Below are 15,479 nucleotides of genomic sequence, written 5' to 3' on the forward strand. Positions count from 1 at the left end.
AAGAAGATGTAGTGGCAGAGAAGACCTGTGTGTCTGCAAATCCACTTCAGATCTGATTTCTGATCTACTCCAAAATAAAATCACAGCATGTCTGTCTAGGAAGGATAGGTTTTGTATGGACAAAAATGTGATGCATTTAGTTTGCAGAGGGAATACCATAGGTGTGTACAATTTAGTGAACATTAGAAAAATGGTAAATTGCATTAATATTAAACCTTCTTGGCTTTCACTTGAACGGAAATAGATCATGTTTCAAACTAGTCTTATGTTATACACTTTATTGAGACAGAATCTGAAAGAGAGATTGTAACATCATAAACTAATACTAATATAAAAGTAATAAAACTTCTATAGTTACAGTAGATTAAAAAAAAATAAGAATGTGAATTCTTGCTCTTTAGGGTATTAATTTTGAAGCTGATTGGGGTTTGGAAGAAACTGTCTGTGCTCAGTTTATTCCTCTATGGCTTAACACAAAGTTGTTTTACATTTGTGGGAAGTATGTTGCTGGTTTTTGTTTTAGGTGGGAATGCTTATCTGATTTGGTGTAGCCTTGATATTTGAAGTAATACATGTCCTACTGTCATCTAATTGAGTAAAAACATGTGCAGCTGCACACATCTTATTCATAGCCTCTTTCCAAACCTACCAGCTAATCTAATCTCAGTTAATTGTTTGAGTGATTTCAGTGCCTACCAGAGGTAATTTGTCAACACTTCCCACACAAGACCGGGTTTTAAGTTATTATTGCTGGATCAAAGCATATGTATTCCTGTACTTCCTGCAGGTCCATAGGGACAACGTGTGAATGTCTATACTCAAAGTACAGAAAATGGGAGAGTGTCTCTATGGGCACCTACTTTGTGCTGTCATATTGAGACTCTGAAGTTGCTCAGTTGGCCAGTTGTAGTAGCACTTCTCTTCTTCCTGTGCCTGACTTGTTCACATGCTGGTTCTTTGACAGCTGCAGGACATTGCTACAGAGGAAGTTTTCTTGTGTCTGAGCTTCATTCCCATGCTAGCCAAAGCTAAAGAGGAGGAATGTGGCTCTTTGTCATTGGTGTCTGAACAGACCTCGTCTCCTAAAGAAAGAGGTCTTTTTGAAAGCTGATGTTTGACTCCTTGTGTGCAGCTGCTGAAGAACATTGGCCCTCTCAAAAGAGCAGGAGAGGATCTCTAGAAGCAGTTGGTAGCTGCCATAATTGCTGTTTCTTATTCAGTGCAGTCTGTGGATGTAGTGACTTCATGTTTTTCACTAGCTGGAAGCCCAGACCATTTCCTGAGTGTGCCATGATTTCTGTGCATGTGCCTGGTTTCCAGAAAGCACCTGGAGTTTACTGTAAGTGTATGGATGGGGTTTACTGTATGTGTGTGGCCCTTCAGTCCTATGCAGATCATAGAACCATACAAGGGTTTGGGTTGAAGGAACCCTAAAGATCATCATGTTCCACTCATCCTACCATGGGCAGGAACACCTTCCACTAGAGCAGGCTGATCCAAGCCCCATCCAGCCCACCCTTGAACACTCCAGCCCTTTATCATCTTCTTGGCCCTTCTCTAGACTCGCTCCAGCCTTCCATGTCCTTCCCTGGAATTTGTAATGGTCCTGTCAGGAACTACAGTGTGCAGAGAGAGCTTTTCAGCCATAGACCATAAATCTGAAACTCTCCAGCCATCTGAGCAGCCAGAAGCATCTTAGGAAAGCTGTCCTCTGCGAACACAGGAGGTGGCTGGACTCCTTATGAGATGGGAGAGGCAATGCCTCCTGCAGTACTCCCCAGTTTAAATGTTACTGAGTGGTCTGCCAGGCCAAAAAGGAGAAGGTGCTCACCTGGTGGGTAGGAGCAAGTGGCTTGAGGTGGACATCAGGGGAGCCAGCTGGAAGCTTTAGAAGATACAGTATGAGTACACATAAGGAACATAATAAATTGATGATAAAACTTCTGTTGTACAGAGGCAGAGTGTACTTCCCAGATGAGAGCTGCATGAAAAAAAATTTCTTCAAGCTTGGTAATATTGGATCCCAAATGCAGAATAAAGGAAGACCTTGAGAACAAAGAGGGACTGAGAGGTAGGGGACAATGTGATTGCTGAGGCAGCTGGAAGGAGATATGATCTTTCGTGGGGGGTCTTCTGGTTGAGCTGCACTAAATTTACCTTTGGCTTTTACTACAGGGAAAAAAGGTAGAAGGGAAAAATCATTGATATAGTCTTTCTGCATAATGTGTTTCTACTTACATGCATCAGAACAAAAAGATTCAGTTCTCCGTGCATCAGGTCATATACCTGGGCAATTCCTTGCCAAAGCATGTGACAGCTGCAAATTGTCTGTACAAATTCCAGAGGAGTCTGAACAAACATTTGGAGGAGGGATCTATTGCTGGGAGGGAAAGGGGGGTTGCTGATTAGACAAACCACATCAAGCTCAGGAAATCCACTCAGCTGAAAATGTTTGAAAGCTGTGTGAATGTTAGGGAGGAAATATTTTATCTCTTTGCCCTGTTCTTGCTTTACCTTGGACATCCATTTATTGCCATTTTTGGGAAAGAGATTTTGAACTCTGATCTGCCCCAGCACAGTCTCACTTGCATCATTAGGTGGGATTTTCCTTACTGCTGGGCAATCAAGCTGACGAATTCTTAAAAAAATAATCCCAAGCTAAAAATCAAGCAACACCTTTTTTTCCCCTCTCCCTCAGAGACAACTAGTTCTGGTACAGTGACTGTAATTACCTTTGAGCCCTGTGCCTGTCCTGGGGTTGGTGTTGGTGGCTGGCGCTGGCACAGCTCAGTGCCTCCAGGTCACTGCCCTCAGTCCAGGCTCTTCATGTGCATTTCTAGAAGCATCCACAACATCTTTTAGTGGGTGATAACTGTGAATAGAGCAGGCAAATTGTTCAGATTTGTGCTTTGCACACATTCAGCATGCTCTTGGTATCAAAAGGAGCAAGCAGCCATGGAACAAAAGCTCCCTCAAAGTGTTCTCCAAAGCTGTGCTGGCCCCAGGCAGGTTTGGAAGCAATTTGTTCTAATTTCTACTAAAGCTGCTCTTGTATTTTTATTCCTAATACTCGTTTTCAGGGAGATACTAATCCCTCTAACTAGGGGCACTATTTTTCAAAGTTTAGCTGATAAAAATTGATGGGAGTGGACCTGTTCTGCTGCCTCTAAAGCTTGGTATCAGCAGAGAGGCTGTCAATTTGATTCACTCCATGACTGGCCAAGATATTAAAATGAAAACCATTGCTGCAGAGCATGTATCAGGTTGTCATGGTGGGAAAACATGTACTGGGAATACTCAGAAATAATTGCTGCAAGACAAGTATGGTAACATGAGTAACCTGATTTGTTGAGAAGACTGGTTATTACACAGTTGCTGTTGAATTTAGCAAAGTGCTGATTGTCTCTGAAAATCTTCAGTCACTTGTAGCCTGTGACATTTACACAGCATTGATGAAGATCTGCAGGTTTTATAGTGGTGCTGCTTGTGAACATCACAGCCAAGTGCACTTAGCCTGCAGCTCAGGGAAAGCAAAATGTCCAGTGGAAAGGTACAATTAAGGAGGGCTGAGCATGAGCATTACAGAGGCAGGGAGAGTAATGTGGGATGATCCTGTACTGTTTTCTCACTCCACAGCTGGCTGTTTGAACACTTGCCCAAAGAGCACCCATAAATACTTGTGGGAAGTTCTCCTTTTGGCCAACAGCATTGCTATTTTGCTGGCTAATGCAAATCTGCTATTTCTCTTGTCATTGAGATCAGCAGATACTTGGCTAATGTAGTCCTTCAACTTTTCTGTTTAGACAAGGAAATTTAAGAATATCCTGAGTTAGATGGGGTTGTGGACTTGAACTTTTTTAAAACTACTCTAAGTTATATGGGGAAATAATTTTTAGAAAAATCAGTATTTCTGAAAAATTTTGAACTGCAGTCACCACATTTTGTAGGATTTTCTTACAGCTTTGGAAAAAACTTATTGATTGCCATTATTTATTTATTTATTTGGTAGGTTGAAGCATAGCGTTCTTGTTATTTGTTGTATTTTACATCTCTAAGTTCAAAGAAGATTCTAAGCATTTGTTGATTTATTGGAAGGTAGAGGTACTTAAGACTAAAAGACATTAGAAATAGCTGGTGATTAAGATTACTCATCTTATGGTCTTCATTTTCTTTGCCAGTGCATTTCAAAGCTTTCACTTTGCAGGCTGATGGCTTTCATGCCTTTTTTCAGTTTTTCTTAACAAGGTGATTGTTTTGTTAAAAGTAAGATTGAATGAGAACAAAATGACTGCAATTTGTCATTTTAATGGAGAGATTTCTTGCCCTGTCACACCAAGAGTGTCTGCTTCTAAAATGTCTGTGGTGAAAAGTTTAATACTTTTAAGAAGTGGAAAGAAAACACAGAACACCTTCTCTATGACAGATGTAAATTGAGAGTAGTTGTTTGTGGAGTGCCATCTAAGTGGTTAGACAAACATAAGTGGGCAAATGAAAGAATGAGAAAAAAAACCCCAAAACTGGATGATGTTAAGAAAATACAGAGAATGGACTGAATTCCAGGCCAAGGCAGAGACTAGTTGGTGGAGGCTCTAGAGGACAAGTTCAGTGAGGAGCTGCTGAGGGAGCTGGGGGTATTTAGCCTAGAGAAAAGAAGGCTGAGGGAACCTCATCACTCTCTATGGGAAGAGAGTCTGAAAGGATGTTCTAGTGTGGTGGGTGTCCTTCTCTTCTCCAGGATAAGAGGAAATGGCCTCAAGTTGTGCCAGGGGACGTTTAGATTGGATATTAGGAAAATTTCTCCACCTTCTCCAAAATCAAGCAGTGGAATAGGCTGCCTAGGGAGGTAGTGGAGTCACCATCCCTGGAGGGAGCTAAAGGACATTTAGATGTGGCACTTGGGGACATGGTTTAGTGATGGCCTTGGGAGGGCTGGGTTAATGGCTGGATTCGATCTAAGAGTCTTTTCCAACCTAAATAATTCTGTGATTCTTTTGCGTCTCCCTGCTGGATTAATGGAGATGCTGAGTTGCTCTCTGTACTTTGTTCCACCCACACTCTAAGGGTATGGAAAACTCCCGGGTGTGGCAGGATTTCTGTGTCAGCTGGCAGTGCTGCACACTGGAGCTGCTTCATGTTGGTTTGCCCGAGGGGGTCACTGGGAGAGTATCAATTGTAGGAGTGAGTTTATTGATGCTTTCTACAAAGGCTGAATGCAGTTGACGCAATTAAACGTTGCTACTGGGACAAAAGTAGTGGATCAGCAATGTTCACTGCTCTTTGTAAAATTCAGGAGCAAATACAAATGTGGATGATGAATACGCCTGCAGCATTTCTTTGCTTTGGAATTGGAATCACGCAGACTGCACTTTGTCCATGTGTAGAGCTCCCTTTGATAACAGCCAAAGATGTGCAATTTTCACTTCAGCCGTTGTGTCTTGTTTTCTTTCCCACAGCTGTAGGAGAAGTGCTTTCTCTATCAAGGATACTGAAAGAGAAGGCATATTTGTGAGAGGTTTTTATCCCCTCATCTTCACCATAACCATTTCCTTTAGTAGCTAATAATATTTAGTATTTGTTTCAGTGGCTTACATCAATCTCAAATGCATAAACCAGCAGTATCCTTTTTTCTGCAGTTTTTTCTTGTGGGAAATTGTTGAAATGAAGTATCTCATTGAAAAACTCCATTCCTGGAATGAGGACTGCTGTACCGTTCTTCAAGTGGAGCAAAAAGAACTGGGAGGGTGTCTCTGCTTTGATTAGTGAGGCAGGGAGGATATCAGCTCTTCCAGGAGATTTATAGCATTTTAGAAGGCAGGCTTTTAAGAGCATACCTTGTGCTCCAGTCTCTATCAAGGGTCTTGGCAGAGTCCTTTGAAGTTACTGCTGTGGGTGCTGTTGTTGCTGCACAGTCTCTTGCCAGATGTGTGATGAGTTTGGACATGGGGACACAGCAGAGCAGAGGGCTCTGGTTGGATGAGGGCAGTGAATGTGCTGGCTGGAAGGACATGCCTTATTTTTCACACCTGTTTTTAGGTAGGTCAGGAGAAGTCCACATGGCTTGTGGTTCTTTACTTCATCAGAGTAGTCAAGTCTCACCTCTAGTCTCTTTTTCCTGCCTGATCTCTAACTCAAGCCAGACACTTTCTGTGTGGGGTGATGAGGAAAGGATGGAGCTGTCTGTGCTGGCACTGTTTGCAGCTTTCTCCACAGCACCCACTTGCTCTGGGAGTCAGTAAATCCTTTTGGTTTTGTCAGGTGGCCTCTTGCATGGGAACTCTTCCATGTCCAGTCTCTGTGCCTTATCTCTGGAAACAGTACCTAGAAAGAGATTTTACAGAGTCTTACCCTTGGTTTGTTAACATACTTGTTTATTTTTAGAACCACGGAACCAAAGGGGAGAGGCGTATATTAAATAGTGCTGATATTATCTGGAAGATTTTAGTGCATGTTACTTTACAGATTACCACTCTTAGGCTAAGGGCTGGAATTAATAAGGTGACAGAGGAGCCAGAAAATTACATTAAACTGGACATTAGGTCCATGTCAGCCCTATCAAGCATTATATCCAGTTACAGATGTACCTTCTGGCACCTAGGGGGATAGGTCCCTCCGAGAACACTCTTTCCACTTGGGCTTTTGGCTTTTTTTTCTTTTGTTCAGGCTTTCAGTGAAGTCCTTGGAGGTTTTTGCATCTGGTTAAAGGAAGAAAAAAGCCTCTGTCTGAATCTTAAATAATAACAACTGGCTGCCCTCACTTTGTCCTGGACTACAATGTGAAGTCTATTGTGCAGCAGAGAAACAGAAATGCATCTGGAATTTTTCCCTTTGAGATTGATATAGATCTCATTAATAGCAGCTTTGTGATCTTTCTGTAACTGTTTTTCAGCAAATGAAGTTATTCTGATAGTAATATTTGGGGTTTCTTTGTGTACATTCTACAAATGCACATCTGGTGGCTGCACCTAGGAGATGACACTTAAAACTACATTATCCTGTTTCACCTAATAGAAGGAAAAAAGCTTAATCTTTGGTTGGATGAATGATGCTGCTTTGACTTCTTGGCAAGCTTGAAAATCTCATAATTGCTCCTTGAACAACTTCCTACAAGAAGGAGCATGACAAGCTAAATTGTTTAGGTCTTAGGAATTTGTGCAATAGAGAACATTTCCACTCTCACTGTTTTTTAAGTTAGGATGTCCAACTGCTGAGTGGTGCAAGCCATGGTATGGATTCCAGCCAAAAAGCATTGTCCAGTTTTTGGGGAGAACTGTGCTTGCCCAACACCTTCTATGCTTTCAGTCCTTTCTCAGTTCCACTGCAACTTTTGTTCTCATTTCTAGTTCATATCTTCCTGTTTTCTCAAATGAGCCGCAGACCTGATTTGGTCATTGCTATGCCAGTTTTTCACATGAAATGCACATTGTGATAACTTAAAAAAATATTCTAAAAATAACTGACAAAAGTTGTAAGAAACATCTGTATAATTGTCTTTGAGCATCAATTTGTGGTGTGCAAAGAAGATTCACTTCTTGTCTTTGTTTCTTTGCATTTAATTGTCTGCCTGTCTTGTGTGCTGTAGGCAGCTGTCAGAGCAATAGCTTCTGCAGACTTTTTTTCCTCACATTTACTGTTTTCCTCTCATTTCCTGTTGGTGTGTGAAAGCAAGCTTGTCCCTTGCATGCATTTTCATTGAGGAAAGCTTCTGTGGATCACCTGAAAGACACTATAGGGAGTTGCACTGATGAGAATTGCAACCAGCAAATAGTCAGTAATAACGAGTCAAAACAGAAAATTCATGCAGTTGAAAAAGAATGGTTTCTTTTTATTCCTCCTCAGGTTTCTGAGCATTTATTAGTTGTTGAGGTCTCATTTCCAACTATAAGTCTATAAAAATATTTTTTTATTTGCTGTGAGATTTTTTTAACATGAAGGCTGAAGATTCTCCCAGGAGTGTGATATGAGGAACTGTGTTCTGTAGAACTTTTCAGAATGTTGCCATGCATGTAAGAAAATCAGAAGAGCTCACAAGATGTCTGTTAATGCCATGTGTTATTTCACAACAGACTAATGTTTTCCATATTGTGTTAATAGGAATTTTTGTCTAGGTTCTAAAATGGCATTGGTCATTCCAGAAGTGTATGAGCCTTGAAAAAACTAAAGACTCTTTTCACTCAGATCAACCCATCTGTTTCAGTTACAATTATTGAAACATTGACATTTCTTCTGCCAGCATCCTCACTCCTGTAAGACTTACTCAGGGAACTTTTGCCCCATGTGGATTTTTGAGCTGGATAAGAGCAATGGGCCAGAGGTGAAGGAACATCAGGCATTCAGAAACCGAATGAATGATGAAGTCCAGTCTTCTGTCTATGCAGACACCAGATCATACAACCCCTTTCATAAAATGACCAAGCTTCACATCAAGTAATTTGTTTTGTGCTTTCCTGTCTTCATTAGCTGCCATAACAAAGCTGTTCTGGATTTTTTTTAAAGATTGATGGCCTTATTTTTGTCTTTAGCTGGTTGTATCAGGATCAAGTCTCACTCATTTTGTGCTTAGCTGTTCATTAGCTTCAACAGCTCTTTCCCTTCTGTGCTACATCCCCTGTGCTGTACATCAGCAGAGCAGTCACATCAGTTCTGTGCTGGGCTGTGCTGAGCAATATGTGCATTTTTGGCTTAGCTGATGGTGGAAGGCTCTTTATCATCAGTGCCCTGTTCCCTACATATATACCTATCTCTTTACAGCATTGAGTGTTCCAGGCTCCTTCTGCAGCAACATATTTACTTGTGAAGTAATGAATGAAGGCCACTCAAAATTTTACTATCCCCTCCAATGATTTGAAATCTGAAGATTGATCTGAGACAGTAGGATAACCTCAAGATAGGCATATACATTAAACAATGTGGTAGGAGAAGATGAGATCAGAACTTTTGAAACAGAGAAGTGCAATTTGTTGTGCTCCACCATAAGACTGCTGGCAGCTCAGGACAGTCAGACATGGCCAGTGGTGGCAAGAATGAGCAGTGAGTGGCAATAACAGGGATTAACTTCTCTCTGCAGGAAGGATAAAGAGAACATTAAATTGGCTTTATAAAAGTACCGTGCAGTCACTGCATTTAATAGACTGGTTAATTAGTGTGATGTAAGACAACAGGTCCATGCTGGGAACTGTGCCCATCCTCTGCAGTCATTTGGAATGTGTTAGATCTTCACCAGAAAAAAAGAGATCCCTGGATACCCTGCCTTTTGGGAGTGCAGTGTTGAACAGCAGCAGACCCTCCATGACTGCTCTCCACTTGGTGTTCATTAGAAAGCACAATCCCCTTCCTGTTCCAGCAGAGTATTAGCAGGAACATAATTGTGCTAAAGCCTGGCCAACTGGCAGAGTTGCTGGCTGGCATCTTCTATGGGAGCTAACTCTTTCTTTTTGGGAGAAGTATTGGACCTTTCACCTTCCCTCTTCATCTCGTTTTTTGTTTGCACAGAAGGCTTTGGAATCCCAGGCAGTAATTGCAGTGTGCTTTCGCTCACCTTCATCATGTTTCCAAATACCACATAATCTCATCTATTTGGCTCAGTGCTCCCTCAGAGTTCTTGAACCCCCCACCTGGCTTTTTGTAGGAAGAATGAGCTGTAATTCAATCTTGCATCATTGACAATAACACATGAGGAACAAGCTATGACATTGAAATGGTGTTAGAAGACTGGTTTTTAAACTAACAGAACCTTGTGTAGTTGAGAAGTTAGCTTTTCACCCTTGCATAATTGTGTTTTGGTATAGGAGAGTTTTGTGAACAATGACAAATTTTGCATGTTGTCTTATAAGCTGCTGCATGAGGCAGGTCAGGACAAAGTTTCTGCCTGGTCTGAATTTTATAGTTTTTTGATTTGTTTATTTTGGTTTTTTTTCCAAGAGGAAGCCAACCTTTAAACCAAGCTTCTTGTTATTTTTGTGCATGCATGTGTGTTTTCAGTCTGAAATGTTTGGAGAATCAGGAGGAAAGTGTGAGGATTTCAACAGAGCAGGCAAACTGATTTCTTTCTGTCTTTAATATTTAGTTTATCTGAAAACTTTTCCAGTCCCCTATGACTAATTGCATTATGTGGGTAAGCTGCTCAGGACACTTTGTTGGACTTTATGCATGTCAGAACACAGTGAGCAGGAGGGACTGAGCCAATGTGAAATCATTCTTTGATTTTGTGCCTTGGTGGTGCCATAAGCCCAAGACATTAATGACTGCAGAAAGGTTAAACTTTACGTGTCTTCCTGTTTATCACAAAGGTGCGGGGTACAAACAGAAAGCACTCTTGGCAGGCAGCAGGCTGGAAAATCCACGTGCTGCTTATCTGCAGTGATTGTACTGAAACTTGATTACCATATATGAAGAGAAATACTTAAGAAGTGCAAGGATTCTGAAGGGCAGCTCTTGATTCCCAGCCCAGCTGTAGCGTGGCTAGTTGGTCACCTCCTAGCAATGTTAGCCCAGTATGAAAGTGGTTTTAGATGAAACAGACCTGTGCAGAACTTCAAAAGATCATCTATTTGCATTTCCCTCTAAAAAGTAGGTGCAGCTATGGCTAACTGGTGTTTAATAGATATAAACTTGTTAAAAATATTACAATCAAATCAGAAAGTGGTGTAGTTGATGTAAGTTCTGTAATCCATGTCCAGACAGTAAATTTCAATGTGTAATGATGCCAAGCATAACAAACATTTTTTTAATGATTAAGTTTTCTTTGCTGCATTTTAGGACCGGTGTTACTACTTCTCTTTACCAGGGATGTAGACATTTTATCTTTCTCTTTTGCAGCAGCCTTGTAATATTTATCATGTACTCCTCCAGTTTTTTCTGTACTAAACAAAGGTGGTTGTTTTTCCTAGCTTTCCTCAGACATCATGTTTTCTAGACCTTAGATGTGTTTCAGAGTCTCCTATGGCCTTTTTTTCAGTTTGTTCATGTTTTTCACATGAGGCCCAGAATTGGACATGGTCCTTGAGTTGATGCTTTCTGATCTTAAATAAAGTATTTAACAGGTTTTACAGCTGTAATAGTTACATTTTTCATTCGTGATAGGATGTTTATCTTTCCTGCAAGAGTATAATAATGTTCTTTGTATGAACCATGGCGCTGAGAATGGGAGCCTTTTAAGATACATCTTGGAGCAGCTGGTCCAGCTCTAAATAGAGCACTGAGAAAATGAGAAAAGGGCCGCACTGATGAGTTTAAACAACCTACTAGGTGATGGAGAGCAGAGGGCAAGAAGGCTGAAGATGTTCCAGAGTGCCTCAAAGGTACAGGGCAATCATTCACAGGAAAGTAGGCAGGGATAACTGCTACATGGTCTGTGGGGTTTGGGTTCAGTTGATTTTACCTGCCCTTTCCTTTGCTTATGGAATAAAGCCTGTTCAAAGTCATCTTTTTGGAGTGGTGGTGACATTTACTGCAGAGCACTGTTCTGCTGTGTCATTCAGTGGTGTCAGAGTGGGGAGTGGCCGCGTAGCTGAGACCTTTGCAGCCTGAAAGAGGCAGCTGCAGATACACACTAGGGACAGAGGGCAGGGGAGAAGATGGGTGGGGATCTGTGGCACACACTCTCTTGTAAAGAGTTAGGTGGTCTCAAATGGCACTGGCAGGGTGCTCTGAGCCGCTATTCCTCAGTGCTACGTTCTCTCTGCCATATTCTTTTATTTTAGACTTCTGCAGTTTGTTAAGATAACTTATTATTTGATGCGATCTCTGCTGTTAAAGATATTCTTCTTGCAGCCATCTTTTTTGGGGGGGGCTTATTTGCTGGTCTAGGAAAAGTAGTATGTTGGTTGTAGGATGGGGTTAATCCTTATTAATGCAGTTTCTTAAATTTTTCAGCTCCTTGAGGAATCTTTGAGCTGCTTGGATTTTTGACAGAGGATTAATGTCAATAAGAAATGTAAAATCAGGATGTCACAAACCTCCTCATTCCTATGCTGTCACACCATGTGGCTCCCCAGAGAAGGGAGGCAAGGGAGACAGCATACTTCTAGGTCTCAGTAAGGAAAAAGGAAAAGGTTAGTTTAGATTCTCTCTCTCTCCATAAATGCCTGTGTCAGTGCTAATGATTCAGCACTCAAGGGCTTCAGTTTGTATTTAATTAATAACATTGGTAGACTTTGTGCCTTCTGTCTAACCATGGATGCTTTTGATCATCAGCAAACAGAAGATAGAAGTCATGCCAGTGTAAATAAATAATTTATGTGTGGTTTAAAAAAAGAGAGAGAAGCTGTTCCTGCCCCTTTACAAATGCAGTGTGCAGGTTCTGCACAGCGTTAGGTTCTAGCACTGTTTGGGCTTTTTTTTTCTTTCAGCTTTCAGTTTTCCAGCACTACTGATTCTCCTTCATTAAAGAATAAACAAAAGCACAGGTCAACTTAAAGGAGGATGTTTTTAAAAAAGGGAATATCTGAAATATAAGCTCACAGCGGAGCTTGGTGGCTGCCAGTTTGCCTTTCCTTGGTGTCGTGGTTCCTTAGAAATGTGGTGCTGTCTTCTCCTTTACTCATTCAGGAACTTGACCTTTTCTTCATCCCTCCTCGTTAAAGCCAAAGACACATAAATCAGTTTATTTCTTTTTCTTTCTCTGAGATGTAGCTTTTTATCTTCTACACATTTATGTATTAATTGCCTGGAAAGCAGCAGGTAAGGAGTAGGGAGAAGATTCTGGTCAAGATTCAATGTCTAAAATTGTCCCATAGTTACCTTGTCTAGTGACTGCAGGATACTTTGGGAAGTTAGTGCTGCTTATGCTGAGTACTTCCGTGCTCATCAAAGAGGAGCAGCTGTGAAGTGGTCTCAGTGTCAGGGACAAAATGGAATGGCTGAAAAACTTGGCTGGGGAGCTTCTGGCAGTCTAGCTCTGCCTTCAGAAATGCTTTGGGGTCGCAACTCTTCTTGTCAGGGAGGAAAGAGCTGGAAATGTAATGTTTTGTCACAAAAGCCAGAGTCCTTTAGGCACAAATATATATCACATATTTGTGTGATTATAGATTTCTGTTTAAGAACAGTTTCTGGCAGAACGTTCGCTTCCTTTTGCTGTGCGTGGTGACAAATTGTTAGAGATTTTATTACTGCTTTGTATGAGGAATTCAAACTTGAGAACTGGGAGAGATTTGTTTTGTACCTCACAATTATCATGTCAAGCATTTAGTCCATTTAGATGTCATTTGTGTTTTAGCAGGGTATGCCATTCAAACTAGAGATTGTAGATGCGTGGCATTTCTCTCTCAAATTACAGAGGTCATAATTGTGTGCCACAAGCAGCCAAATTCCTCAGCTTTTCAGGGTGTCAGGTGCAATGAGGTTGCAATATGTCTGTTCTGGAATTTGGGGTGGAGTAGAGAGGAAGTGCTTAAAATTTAGAACTGAAAAGTCAAAACTTTCACTTTCTGTGCGGTTTTCTGAAGGAGCACAAACCTGTTTTGGGTCTGGAGCTGTGGTTGCCAGTGAGGCCAACCTGCCTTTAGGCAGCTGTGACAGGCAAAATGCAGCATCCCGTACCCAGCTGCTCAGTACATGCAGAGCTTTAACATCATTCAGAAACATTTGCCTTTTCTGTTTGACAGACTCCCATGCATTCCTTGGAATGTATTTTAGGTGCTCTGCAGAGAGCATTCCCATGGCCTGTTTGAGACAAATCCCAATATTTCCTGAAGGGTCCTGGAGTACGCCAGATGCAGTTCAGAGCTGAGACAGAACAGCCATGCTCCTGGAGAGTCTGGCAGACAGCATTTCCCTGTCACTGCTGGACATCAGCTCTGGCTAGCTCTGATTTATTGAGGTGGCAAAGCGCATGAGCCTACAGCATTCATAATTTCTTAATATTTCCCAAACGGAATTACTTTCAAGATTTATGGGAGCAAAATATCTTCTAACTTGCTCCCTTTTTTCCCATATGGATATAATATTTCCCTAAAACTGTTCTTCCTCCTTAAACGAAGCAAAAGTATGAGTTAAAAGTCCATTTCTCTGCCCCTGATAACAGGAGTATTAAATATTGCCAAATAATGGTAGCTAGTCTAAGGCTGTCATGTTCTTTGCTAGAAAAATCCCTACATTTACTTGTAGCAAATACAAAAAAAAGGCCAATGATCATTTCACCTCTTCTTTGGCATCACTTTGGTGCCCTGGTTGTCACACGCAGAAGCAATACCACAGAGCATTAGATCAGTCATGCCTTGAGCTTCAGGTGATTCTGGGGACTCCCCTGGGGTCCAGGGAGTCTTAGGAGGATCTGACTTCCCTCCTGGTTTTACCAGGCACCTTTTGTAAATGGAAATCTGCATTAGGGAGAGGATTTCCTTGCTCCCCATCAGACTACTGTAAATTGGCTTTTCCAGATGTATCACTTGCAAACAGAGCAGTTATTTGCATGTATAAATAACACTGCTTCTGAGTTAGGCTGGTGCATGGGGAGAACAGGGACCACTCTGTGGGACCTGGCTTCTGCTGAGAGTTCAGGGAGTGGCTGTAGAGGAAGGGCTGTGAGCATCTCTGCTGTAACCCTTCATCTTATAAAAGCTCTTGCATTGCATGACCAACCTGCAAAGATTCCTTCTGTTGATGTTGGAAGGAGGTGGAAGTAAGTCCCTGGAGACACCCCGGGAATCATAATAATTATATTTTGGTGCACCAAGATGTGTGAGAAAACATTGAACTAATTTGTCAGGTTATTGAAGTTTTTAGGATATTTTCAGAGTAAAAGTGTTACAGTTAATGCTATACTGCTCTTTATTTGTTTTTAAATAGGCCTGTGAGGTGTTTTTACTTAAAAGCTTCAGAAGCTCTAATATATCTAACATACCTCCCCCACCTTTTCCCAGACAAAGTTATATATTTTGTATTCTCAGCTCTGGAAAAAACATTCCTTTCCTTCTAGATCAGCCATGTCATCTGTGCATCTTGCTTTTATGGTTATAGATGATCTTATTAAAGATTGCATGAGTGGATGTGAAGCAGTATGCATGGGTGAATCTGAGACTTCTTGTTTTGTTAAATTCTCCTGGTCTCTTTCCCCTTTCCATAGATTTCTGCATTTGTGATTTACTGGGCATCTATGATAGGGCTTCACTTTTACCAGTTTATAATTTAGATTTCATTCCATCCTTTCCTTACTGAGCTGCTCTTTGAAATTGTTGCTTTGTACCTGGCTGTGGCATAGTGTAGATGAGTTTATCCTAAATCAGGTAGTTCAAAGGTTGTCTGACTGCAGTAAGAGTTGCATGCTGAGCTCAGAAACAACCTGAAGGGCTGAAGGGAGAGCTAAACCATGGCTTACACCTGTCCTGTCCCATGTGTAGGTTGGCCAAGCTGGATCTATTTCAGGGGTATGTACCTTACTCTGTGGTGGAGGTGTTTTCTCTGAACATGTAGTACATTCCTTTTCTTGGTGGGATTGATTTTGATCCAGAGCATCTCTGCTACTGTTTTGAAATGATTGAATG

The 15,479-nt window shown here is 41.4% G+C and overlaps 1 protein-coding gene across 8 annotated transcripts in view; it reads left to right on the top strand.

The window, feature by feature from the left end:
* ST3GAL3 (ST3 beta-galactoside alpha-2,3-sialyltransferase 3) overlaps nt 1-15,479 on the top strand; it is a 172,364-nt gene that overhangs the window by 88,832 nt on the left and 68,053 nt on the right. The gene's annotated exons all lie outside the window — the stretch shown is intronic.

Source organism: Melospiza melodia, chromosome 11 (assembly GCF_035770615.1).
Source record: "Melospiza melodia melodia isolate bMelMel2 chromosome 11, bMelMel2.pri, whole genome shotgun sequence".
In the NCBI taxonomy this organism is placed as follows: domain Eukaryota; kingdom Metazoa; phylum Chordata; class Aves; order Passeriformes; family Passerellidae; genus Melospiza; species Melospiza melodia.